Source organism: Eumetopias jubatus, unplaced genomic scaffold (assembly GCF_037043125.1).
Source record: "Eumetopias jubatus isolate StellerSeaLion01/CBP00866 unplaced genomic scaffold, mEumJub1_p1.0 scaffold_16, whole genome shotgun sequence".
Taxonomy (NCBI): Eukaryota; Metazoa; Chordata; class Mammalia; order Carnivora; family Otariidae; genus Eumetopias; species Eumetopias jubatus.
Window position 1 is genome coordinate 71,913,221 of NW_028274822.1, and position 13,288 is coordinate 71,926,508.

Genomic DNA, 13,288 nt, shown 5'->3' on the forward strand with positions numbered 1-13,288 from the left:
CCCTTGGGTTTATTAATAAAGTTTTACCCAGAGATGTTTTGCCTGCATAACCCTGTGATGTGGTCTACAGTTTTTCTTATATATATATATTTTATTATTTTATTTTATTTTATTTTTTTAAAGATTTTATTTATTTGAGAGAGAGAATGAGAGATAGAGAGCATGAGAGGGAAGAGGGTCAGAGGGAGAAGCAGACTCCCCACTGAGCAGGGAGCCCAATGTGGGACTCAGTCTCAGGATTCCGATCATGACCTGAGCTGAAGGCAGTTGCTTAACCAACTGAGCCACCCAGGCACCCTATATATATATATATTTTAAAGATTTTATTTATTTATTTGAGAAAGAGAGAGAGAGAGAGAGAACAAGTGGGGGGAGGGGCAGAGGGAGAGGGAGAAGTAGACTCCCTGCTGAGTGGGGAGCCTGATGCAGGGCTTGCTCAATCCCAGGACCCCGAGATCATGACCTGAGCCGAAGTCAGACACTTAATGGACCGAGCCACCCAGATGCCCCTGGAGGGATACTGTAAATCCTTGGAATCTCCTGAACAATAAGTGTGTCTTTGTTATTCTTGAGCATCTTGGATCACTCCTGAGTTTATGCTAATGAATGAGATGACTCCAGATGGGGCTGGTCACTGGAAAGACCAACTATGTGATTAGAAGATGGGGACTTTGAGCCAGCCCAGCCATCAGCAATGGGAGGGAGGCTGCCGGTGGAATTCAACCACATGGCCAATATTTAATCAATGATATTTATATAATAAAACCCCAATAAAAACTCTGGACACCAAAGCTCAGTAGAGCTTCCTCGTTGTTGAGCACATTGATGTGCCTGGGAGGTTGACATGCCCTGATTCCATAGGGAGAGGTCTTAGAGAAGCTCTCTGTTCAGGACCCTCCCAGATCTTGAACTATGTGTCTCTTCATTTGTATCTTTCATACAACTGTAGTCACAAATAGAAATTTCTTTTGAGTTATATGAATCATTCTAGTGAATTATTGATTCTTTTTTTTTAAAGATTTTATTTATTTATTTGAGAGAGAGAGAATGAGAGAGAGAGAGCACGAGAGGGAAGAGGGTCAGAAGGAGAAGCAGACTCCCCGCCGAGCAGGGAGCCCAATGCGGGACTTGATCCCGCGACTGCAGGATCATGACCTGAGCTGAAGGCAGTCGCTTAACCAACTAAGCCACCCAGGCGCCCCTGAATTATTGATTCTAAGAGGGGTCATGGGAACCTCTTGAATTCATAGCCTGCCTGTCATAAGTATGGAAGGCCTGAGGACCCCACTTGAGGCTGACATCTGAAATAAGGGCAGTCTTGTTGGACTTAAACCTGTGCTTTTAAATCTATGGAGTCTCACACTAACTGTGGGTGGTTAGTGTCAGAATTACATTGAAATTTTACACTGGTGTCAGAATAGCTACAGAATCTTTTTTTTTTAAAAGATATTGTTTTCTTTTTTTAAAGATTTTATTCATTTATTTGAGAGAGAGAATGAAAGATAGAAAGCACGAGAGGAAAGAGGGTCAGAGGGAGAAGCAGACTCCCTGCTCAGCAGGGAGCCCGATGTGGGACTCGATCCCGGGACTCCAGGATCATGACCTGAGGCGAAGGCAGTTGCTTAACCAACTGAACCACCCAGGTGCCCGCTACAGAATCTTAAAAAAGAAGAATGAGGGCCATCTGGGTGCTCAGTTGGTTAAGTGTCTGACTCTATCATGGCTCAGGTCTTGATCTCACTGTTGTGACTTCGAGACCCACATTAGGCTCCATGCCCAGCTTAACAAAAAGAAGAAGAAGGAGAAGGAGAATGAAGTTGATGGACTCAAACTTGCTGTGATGAGAAAAACAACTTTCGTTTTTCTGAGTTGCCACATAGGCATTTTACAGCATGATAGTCCTGTTCGCATCCAGAGTCTGGACATTTAAATAAGGACTTGAATTTAGGACTTTGCTTTTCCCAGGTCACCTTTCAAAATAACCATGCAGGGGCGCCTGGGTGGCTCAGTCGTTAAGCGTCTGCCTTTGGCTCAGGTCATGATCCCGGGGTCCTGGGATCGAGCGCTGCATCGGGCTCCCTGCTCCACAGGAGGCCTGCTTCTCCCTCTCCCACTCCCCCTGCTTGTGTTTCCTCTCTTGCCGTGTCTCTATCTGTCAGATAAATAAATAAAATCTTAAAAAAAAACAAAACACAAATAACCCATGTAGAGTTAAGCCCATGAAAAGTTAGTGCTCTCTACCTCAACCACCTTATAAATAATAGATGCTTGCTACCTGTTCTCTATCTCCTGCTCACTCATGGCCTGGGACAGAAAACTGCCCTGCCTCCAGCTCATTGTGTTGGCCACCTCTCCCTACATCCCATCCCCTTCTCACCTGCCACCCCACTTTTGGGATCTGTAAGTAATAAATCCTGTGACTGTACTCCCTTTGTGTGTGTGTTTTGAAGCTGTGCCTTCAATCACAACAACCCTGTGGTTTTTACTTCCCCAAAGTGGGAACTCAGATGATGAGAAAGCTACCTGCTGATCCTCTGTGGGTGGCTTGTGTTCCCTCACTCACCAGGTCATAATCTGCATATTCTTAATTCAGTATGCTAGCTCCAGCTTCTCAACACACTTTTCAATTCCAAAACGGTGTCCTACTGACATGAGGATAGATGTGTAGATCAATGGAATAGAATTAAGAATTCAGAAATATACCCTTACATTTATGATCAGCTGATTCTCAACAAGGATGCCAAGAAAATTCAATGGGGGAAAGAACAAACTTTTCAATAATGATGTTGGGATAATTGGATAGCCACATGCAAAAGAATGAGGTTAGATCCCTGCCTAACACCATATAGAAAAATGAACTCAAAATGGATTACTGACATAAATGTAGGAGCTAAAAATATAAAGCTCTTAGAAGAAAATGCAGAGGTACATATTTGTAACCTTGGGTTAGGTAATGGTTTCTTAACTGCAACACCAAAAGCATAAGTAACAAAAGAGAAGTTGACCTCATCAGCATTAAACACTTTCGTAGTTCAAAGGACATCATCAAGAAAGTGAAAAGGTAACTCACAAAATAGGAGAAAATATTTGCAAATCATATATCCAATAAGGGAATTGTATCACGGTAGGTGAAAAATTAACTCAATAATAAAAAGAGAACCCAGTTTTTAAAAGGGCAAAGGATCGGGCACCTGGGTGGCTCAGTTGGTTAAGCGACTGCCTTCGGCTCAGGTCATGATCCTGGAGTCCCGGGATTGAGTCCCACATCGGGCTCCCTGCTCAGCAGGGAGTCTGCTTCTCCCTCTGACCCTCTTCCCTCTCATGCTCTCTATCTCTCATTCTCTCTCTCTCAAATAAATAAATAAAATCTTAAAAAAAAATAAAAGGGCAAAGGATGATGGGGCACCTGGGTGGCTCAGTCATTGAGCGTCTGCCTTCAGCTCGGGTCATGGTCCTGGGGTGCTGGGATCAAGCCTCGCATCGGGCTTCTGGCTCGGCGGGGAGTCTGCTTCTCCCTCTTCCACTCCCCCTGCTTGTGTTCCCTCTCTCGCTGTCTCTGGCAAATAGAGAAATAAAATCTTTAGGGCACCTGGGTGGCTCAGTTGGTTAAGCGTCTGCCTTCGGCTCAGGTCATGAGCCCAGGGTCCTGGGATCGAGCCCTGCATCAGGCTCCCTGCTCCGCGGGAAGCCTGCTTCTCCCTCTCCCACTCTCCCTGCTTGTGTTCCCTCTCTCGCTGTGTCTCTCTCTGTCAAATAAATAAAATCTTAAAAATAAAATAAAATAAAATCTTTAAAATAAAATAAAAGGGCAAAGGATGAGAATAGACATTACTTCAAAAAAGATTTATAAATGGCTAGTACGTAAGGGATAATATGCTCAACATCATTAGTCAGAAATGTAAATCAAAACTACAGTGAGGGGGTTCCCAGGTGGCTCAGTTGGTTAAGCACCTGACTCTTGATTTGGACACTGGTCACCATCTCTGGATGTTATGAGATTGGGCTCTGTGCTGGGCGTGGAGCCTGCTTAAGACTTTCTCTCCCTCTCCATTTGCCCCTCCCCTCCTTGCCTGCTTGCACTCTCTCTCCTCCAGCTCAAAAAAAAAAAAAAAAAAAAAGCAAGACTACAGTGAGGTAGCACTTTGCCACCTACTAGAATGGCTAAATTAAAAAGACAGTAGCAGGCGTTGACAAAGATATGGAGAAATTGGAAACTTTATATATTGTGGTAAGACTGGCGATAGTACAACCACTTTGGAAAACAGTTTGGCAGTTTATCAATAGATTAAACATATAGTTACCATATGACCCAGCAATTCTACTTCTAGGCATAGATCCAAGAAAAATGAAAATATATGTCCACACAAAAATGTGTACATACATACATTTATTTATTTAAAGATTTTTTTTAAGATTTTTATTTATTTTTTTAAAGTTACAGCCTTTCTGTGTTCTTTTTTTTTTTAAGATTTATTTATTTAGGGCGCCTGGGTGCTCAGTTGGTTAAGTAACTGCCTTCGGCTCAGGTCATGATCCTGGAGTCCCGGGGTGGAGTCCCGCATCGGGCTCCCTGCTCAGCGGGGAGTCTGCTTCTCCCTCTGACCCTCTTCCCTCTCGTGCTTTCTGTCTCTCATTCTCTCTCTCTCTCAAATAAATAAATAAAATCTTAAAAAAAAAAGATTTATTCTTTTTCGCAATGGGTTTGCCGCCAGAACACAGGTGTCGTGAAAACCACTGCTCAACCTAAACCAAAATGGGAAAGGAAAAGACTCACATCAACATCGTCGTCATTGGACACGTAGATTCGGGCAAGTCTACCACTACTGGTCATCTGATCTACAAATGTGGTGGGATCAACAAAAGAACTATTGAAAAATTTGAGAAGGAGGCTGCTGAGATGGGAAAGGGCTCCTTCAAGTATGCCTGGGTCTTGGATAAACTGAAAGCTGACCGTGAACGTGCTATCACCATTGATACCTCCCTGTGGAAATTCGAGACCAGCAAGTATTACGTGACCATCATTGATGCCCCAGGACACAGAGACTTTATAAAAAATATGATTACAGGCACATCTCAGGCTGACTGTGCTGTCCTGATTGTTGCTGCTGGTGTTGGTGAATTTGAAGCCGGTATCTCCAAGAATGGGCAGACCCGTGAGCATGCCCTTCTGGCTTACACACTGGGTGTAAAACAACTAATTGTTGGTGTTAACAAGATGGATTCCACTGAGCCACCCTACAGCCAGAAGAGATACGAGGAAATCATTAAGGAAGTCAGCACCTACATTAAGAAAATTGGCTACAACCCCGACACAGTAGCATTTGTGCCAATTTCTGGTTGGAACGGTGACAACATGCTGGAGCCAAGTGCTAACATGCCTTGGTTCAAGGGATGGAAAGTCACCCGTAAAGATGGGAATGCCGGTGGAACCACACTGCTTGAAGCTCTGGATTGCATCCTGCCACCAACTCGTCCAACTGACAAGCCCTTGCGTCTGCCTCTCCAGGATGTCTACAAAATTGGTGGTATTGGTACTGTCCCTGGGGGCCGAGTCGAGACTGGTGTTCTTAAACCTGGGATGGTGGTCACCTTTGCTCCAGTCAATGTTACAACTGAAGTAAAGTCTGTTGAAATGCACCATGAAGCTTTGAGTGAGGCTCTTCCTGGGGACAATGTGGGCTTCAATGTCAAGAACGTATCTGTCAAAGATGTTCGTCGTGGCAATGTGGCTGGTGACAGCAAAAATGACCCACCAATGGAAGCAGCTGGCTTCATGGCTCAGGTGATTATCCTGAACCATCCAGGCCAAATCAGTGCTGGATATGCACCTGTGCTGGATTGTCACACGGCTCACATTGCTTGCAAGTTTGCTGAGCTGAAGGATAAAATAGATCGTCGATCTGGAAAAAAGCTGGAAGATGGTCCCAAGTTCTTGAAATCTGGTAATGCTGCCATTGTTGATATGGTTCCTGGCAAGCCTATGTGTGTTGAGAGCTTCTCTGACTATCCTCCTCTGGGCCGTTTTGCTGTTCGTGACATGAGACAGACGGTTGCTGTGGGTGTCATCAAAGCAGTGGACAAGAAGGCAGCTGGAGCTGGCAAGGTCACCAAGTCTGCCCAGAAAGCTCAGAAGGCTAAATGAATATTATCCCCAATACCTGCCACCCCAGTCTTAATCAGTGGTGGAAGAATGATCTCAGAACTGTTTGTGTCAATTGGCCATTTAAGTTTAATAGTAAAAGACTGGTTAATGATGACAATGCATCGTAAAACCTTCAGAAGGAAAGGAGAATGTTTTGTGGACCATGTTTTTTGTGTGTGTGTGTGGCAGTTTTAAGTTATTAGTTTTTAAAATCAGTAATTTTTAATGGAAACAACTTGACCAAAAATCTGTCACAGAATTTTGAGACCCATTAAAACAAAAGTTTAATGAGAAAAAAAAAGATTTATTTATTTTGAGAGAGTGAGAATGAGAGAGAGAGAGAGTACATGAGAGGGGGGAGCGTCAGAGGGAGAAGCAGGCTCCTCGATCCCAGGACTCCAGGATCATGACCCGAGCCGAAGGCAGTCGCTTAACCAGCTGAGCCACCCAGGCGCCCTTATTTATTTATTTGACAGAGAGAGCACAAGCAGGGGGAACGGCAGAGGGAGAGGGAGAAGCAGCCTCCCCGCGGAGCAGGGAGCCTGATGTGGGGCTCAATCCCAGGACCCTGGGATCATGACCCGAGCCGAAGGCAGTCACCCAACCAACTGAGCCACCCAGGCGCCCCCAAAAATGTGTACATTGATGCTAAGGGAAAGAAGCCAGTTACAAAAGACCATTTATTGTATGGTTCTGTTTGTAAGAAATGTCCAGACTAGGCAAATCTACAGGTTAATATTGGCCTAGAGCAAGAGGTGGGGAGAAGGGGAAGATAAGAGGATTCCTACTGGTACAAGATTCCTTTTTGAGATGACAAAAATGTCCTGGTAGCAAGGTTATGGTCGAGTAGCTAACTTTGACCTACCCAGTATTCTTGGTGGTTTCTGACACCTACCAAAAGGAACCCAACAGCTATGTATGAGCAAGTTGGCTTAGGTTCATGTTGTAGCACAAACCACCTAGCCTGCTAGTGGTGTGTGCCATTCTTTTTTCTAACGTATGCTGGGAGGTTCTAGTGGTGTGTGCCTTTTTTTCCTAACATATACTAGCAGGGGTTGGTAACTATTGTGAATAAGAGATATATAGGGGTTATAGTGAGCTTTCCTCTACTTCTCTGAGAATCTGAAACCAAGGAAGCCAGACAGAATATAAAATACCATAATGATGAAAGCACACATACATATAAAAACAGCAGGGAGAGAAATGATGGCTCCTGAGCCAACGCTTAAATATCATTGGCAGTTAGGACCACATTTTCTTTCTTTCTTTTTTCTTATTGTGGTAAAATATATATTACATGGAGCACCTGGCTGGCTCAGTCAGTAGAGCATGTAGCTCCAGGGTTGTAAGTTTAAGCCCCACATTGAGTATAGTGATTACTTAAAAATAAAATATTTTAAAAAATATACATTACACGGAATTTACCATTTTAACCATTTAAAAATATATTTTATTTATTGATAGAGAGAGAGCACAAGCTAAGGGAGGGGGTGGCAGAGGGAGAGGGAGAAGCAGGCTCCCTGCTGAGCAAGGAGCCTGATGAAGGGCTTGATGTGGGGCTCGATGCAGGGCTCGATGCAGGGATCCATCCCAGAACCCCGGGATCATGGCCCGAGCTGAAGGCAGACACTTAACTGACTGAGCGACCCAGGTGCCCCAATGGATTTTCAACCACATAGGGGTTGGTGCCTTCAGCTCAGGTCATGATCCCAGGGTAATGGGATCCAGCCCCGCATCAGGCTCCCTGCTCGTGGGGAGCCTGCTTCTCCCTCTCCTCCCTGCTTTTGCTCTCTCTCACTCTCTCTCTCTCAAATAAATAAAATCTAAGAAAGAAAGAAAGAAAGGAAAAAAGAAAGAAAGGAGGACAGGAGGAAAGAAAGAAAGAAAATCCACATACAACTCCTGACTTTCCAAAAACTTTACTAATAGCCAACTGTTGACCAGAGGCCTTACCAATAACATTAACAGTTGATTGATACATATTTTGCATGCTATATGTATTATACACTGTATTCTTAGAGTCAAGTAAGCTAGAGGGAAGAAAATGTTATTAAGAAAATCATGTGGAAGAGAAAATCCATTTACCATACTGAACTGTATCGAAAAATATCCATGCATAAGTGGACCCTTACAGCTGAAACCTGTGTTGCTCAAGGGTCAACTGTATTGTTCCTCCTGACCTGGCTGCCTCTCTCTCAATCTCATCTCTGTCACTCTCCCACTTCCAGTGCAATAGGATTCTTCTTCACTTGCATGCCGCTGTCTCCTGCTTATCTATCTGAAAATGCCAAATGCCTTCAGGAAGCATCCATGATTCTGCCCCTAACCCCAGGTTGAGGCCAAGGGCCCTTCCTCTCAGCTCCCATCTCCTTCTGTGCTTCTATTAATAGTTGCTGAGTGCAGTGGCAGGCTCTGGGCTAAGTACTGCGTGTGCACTACTTTATATACTCTTCACTCCTCATGTCCCATTTATATGTCCTCATTGTTGAGGGTGGTGCTATGGCCATCCCTGTTTTACAGATAAGAAGACTGAAACTCAGACACTAAACTGCTCAAGGTCACACAGTGAGTAAGAGGAAGCATTAGATGGGAAACCCAGTTCTGTATGATTGTGCGAAATCTGTAGTATCACAAATATAATTTGTAACCTGATTTCTTCTTTCCTTAGTCCACTGGGTGAGTGCTCATTTTTTTTTTTTAACACTATACTGCTCTCACATCACCTCCTCTGTAAAGCCTATTCTGTACCTTCCCTTACCCCAGCTGAGTTAGGTGTTTCTTGCTTGGGGCAGGGAATCTCAATTCCAACCTCTCTCTCTCTCTCTCTTTTTTTTTTTTAAAGATTTTATTTATTTATTTGACAGAGACAGCAAGAGAGGGAACACAAGCAGGGGGAGCAGGAGAGGGAGAAGCAGGCTTCCCACAGAGCAGGGAGCCCGATGTGGGGCTCGATCCCAGGACACTCAGATCATGACCTGAGCTGAAGGCAGATGCCCAACGACTGAGCCACCCAGGCGCCCCTCCAACCTCTCTCTTGAAAAAATCATGAGACTGTCAACACAGTCTCCATGGCAACTATTACCAGAGTCTAGTAGTGTTTCCTCCCCAGCTTTGAGATGGGGTACCTACTCCATTTCCTTGAAGACCTCACCCCTCCCCAATACATCACCCCCACCACCATCATCCATGTGTTTGTTTCCTGCCTGAAGCCCTTAACCCTTGGAAGTCTGGTGGTATGTTTCTGATGATTCTTTTGCCTCTTGACAGCAACCCCTGGAAATGAAAAAATGGTGTGTTGTATTTTTTCATCTGGCCACCTCTGATATATTCAACGTGTCACAAAAAAGTGACAGAACCAAAGAAATTGTTAGTCACAGTATAAGCTTTGCATCCAAGTCTGCTGCAGGCATTTGTCACCTGCTATTGAACGCGCTAGGGGGCATGACTGCTATCTTGACTCAGCAAAGCAGCATCTTTCTCTTTCCCTGGTGGCAGCCAGAGACAGGAAAAAGCCTGTCAGCAATGGGGGTGCCTTCCTTTCTGGTTATAGATTGTTATATAATTCCCCCTGCTATAATGGGAACTTCCCTTGGCTTCTGTGCAGGAACAAGTTAACCTAGCAGTCCTGAGATTGCATATCCTTAGAAAAGCCTGCAGACAAGCTTGGCCCTTGGCTGGGAATTTGGATTTGGGGAGAGTTTACTTATTCCCAGAATTGATAAGACTGGCCCACTGTGCCTAAATTGTTTGCAGAAACAATGTAGTTTATGCTGAATACCTGTTTTCCTTCTGGGAGTCTGGAATTGTGGCAGACGCTAGGCAGAGAACTCATGTGACCAGTGCCCAAGAAATAGTCTGGGTACTGAGTCTCTAATGAGCCTCCCTTACAGATGACATTTTCACACAGATTGTCACAGCTTGTCCCAGAGGGGGAATGAAGCATGCCCTGTGTGACTCCCTGGGAGAGGACTCCTAAGACCTTGTACCTGGTTGCCATTGGACTTCATCGCATGTGCCTTTTCCCTTTCTTGAGTTACCTTTATATCCTTTCACTGTAATACATCATACCATGAGTAGGATGATATACCAAGTCCTGTGAGATTTCCTAGGGAGTCATTGCATCTGGGGTGGGTCTTGGGGACACCTGACACAGCTTCTCTCTGCTTCTCTGGATTCTACTCCCCCTCTCCCCTGAAACCTTCTTACGTGGTTACTATACCTGGGAGCGATCCCTCCCTATGCCCAGTGAAGCAGTATGTGCAAGCCTTGGAAACAGGGACTTGGATCAAGTCCTGCCTCTGGCAAGATGCATGCCCTGGTAAATGGCCCCTGGTTACAAATTGTTTAATCTTCTTGGCTGATACTTAATTTGGTAGGTTCAGCCTCCCTAGGAGCATAGGCTTAGGTAGACCTGTGTTTGAATCCTAGCTCTTGACTCTTATCTTCTGGGAGCTTGTTTCTTCATCTGTAAAGTGAGTTAAATTGGGTTTAATTTGGTGGATTCATGTAAAGTACTACACATAGTAACTAGGGAGCAAATGGGAACTTTTTTTTCCTGATTTTTTTTTTTTTTTTAAGTAATCTCTACACCCACTGTGGGGCTTAAACTCATGACCCTGAGAGCAAGAGTGACAGGCTCCACCGACTGAGCCAGCCCATCTCCCGAGTAAATGGGAACTTTTATTATTGTTTTGATTATTGGTATAAAATCCCTCTCCCCAAATAGAATGCATCTAACTGTTCTGTGCATCTCTCCCAGGGCTGAACATTCGCTTACACAGAGTAGGTGCTTGAAACTCTGCTGAATGGGTAATGTTGACTCTGCAGTGAAAGACATGACTTTGTTGCCAAAGTAAAAATAATAAAAGTAGTCATTATAATTTTATTTAAAAAAATTATTTTTTAAAGATTTTATTTATTTGACAGAGAGAGACACAGCGAGAGAGGGAACACAAGCAGGGGGAGCAGGAGAGGGAGAAGCAGGCTTCCTGCCGAGCAGGGAGCCCGATGCAGGGTTTGATCCCAGGACCCTGAGATCATTACCTGAGCCGAAGGCAGACGCTTAACGACTGAGCCACCCAGGTGCCCCAAAAGTAGTCATTATAATTTTAAAAATCACATTTGAGTGCTTACTATGTGCTATGTGTTGGGCTAAGCAATTTGCTTAATTTATTTCATTTGATCCTTACAACAGCCCTGTGAAATACATTCTATTATCACCATGTTAAAGATGAGGAAATGAAGCTTGGCATAATTGTGGCCTCACACACATAGGTGGCAGAGCTGGGATTCAAATCCAGGTGTATCACTCAGGTTAGGCCCCCATAATAAAATACTGCGGACTGGGTGACTTAACAGAAGTCAATTTTCTCACGGTCTGGAGGCCGGAAATCCAAGATCAAGGTGCCAGCATGGTCAGTTTCAGTTTCTGGTGAGAAGTCACTTTCTGGTTGCCTTCCCTCTGGCTTTCTTACAAGATCTTTTTCCCTTGTGGGATGCCTGGGTGGCTCAGTCGGTTGAGCATCTGCCTTTGGCTCAGGTCATGATCCCAGAGTCCTGGGATCGAGTCCTGAAGCAGGCTCCTCGCCTGATTCTCCCTCTGCCTGCCACTCTCTGTGCTCTGACAAATAAATAAAATCTTAAAAAAAAAAAAGTTATTCTTCCCTTGTACATGAGTGTAGGGAGCAAGTGAGGGAGCTCCCTGGTGTCTTTTCTCATAGAGACACGAATCCTGTCTGATGGGAATCTTATACGACCTCATTTAACCTTAATTCCTTAGAGGCACCATCTCCAAATATAGCCACACTGGGGGTTAGGGCTTCACCATATGAATTTTCTGGGGGGGTGGGGGGAGACACATCCAATCCGTAATATTGGGCCTGACAACAGAGTCTGAGAAGAAATAACCACAAATTAGTCAAAACCTCTTACTTGTTCTGATAAATTTTTTCTATATTGGGAACGATGTGGGGAGGGAGGTGAGGGCTCAATTTGCTTCACTTGGTCAGAAACTTTAATTCAGGGATGCCTGGGTGGCTCAGTTGGTTAAGCATCTGCCTTCGGCTCAGGTCGTGATCCCAGGGTCCTGGGATTGAGCCCCATATCAGTGCTCTCTGCTAAGCAGGAGCCTGCTTCTCCCTCTCCCTGCCACTACACCCCTGCTTGTGCACACTCTCTCTCTCTCTGACAAATAAATAAAATCTTAAAAAAAAAAAAAAAGAAAGAAACTTTAATTCAGGGGTGCCTGGCTGGCTCATTCGGAAGAGCATGCAACTCTTGATCTCGGGGTCATGAGTTCCAGCGTCACATTGGGTGTAGAGATTACTTAAATAAACTTAAAAAAAAAAAAAGGAAAACCAAAAAACTTTAGTCCAAATAGGGCTGCTAATTTTCCAGATGGCTAGAAGCCTACCTCCCCATAGGGCTTTGACAGGGAACACTTGCAAGGGTTCCTGGATTTAGAAGTCCCACTAAACTTGGACTTTTACCCTAAAGGGGAAAGAATTTGGAAGAGTGAAGGAAAAACAAAAAAGAAAAAACAAAAGTAATTACACTGACTTAAAGTCTTTTTTATTTATCCCCTAAATCAGAAGTAGTTAGCTGGGAGGCCTAGTGGCCTTTCTAGCTGATGGCAGCAGGTAAGGGAAAAGTTTCTTTGAAGTTCCTCCAAAAATGTTTATCTGATTTCTTTTTATGGTCAGATTGTTTTGGTCCCTGATCATCGTTCTGAAGAAGGAATGAAGATTGTCTGCAGAACTATTTCAAACACTACTTTCATCTCGTTTCTTTGCAGAGGCACCCAATTTAATTAGGACATTTGCTTGCATTGTAATTGTTCACTTAAAGACTCCTTGTGTGTTTTTAGAGAAGTAACTCATTCTCCTTGTAAAATATAAGAGGGCTGGTGATTGTACTGATATTCCTAAATACCATTAAACCAGACAGCTGCTGTGATTAATTTGCCTTCAGAGGATCCATAAATCCTAAAATATTAACAAACTCAGTAGAATAGGATCAGGATTCACAAGATATAAATTCTTAGACAAGGATGAGGGAGGACGCAAAGGGGCTGCAATTTTAAGCTCTAGGAGTTGAACCTTGGTTCACAACTCTGATTTTTCAATTGTAAACAAGCAATGCTCTCCA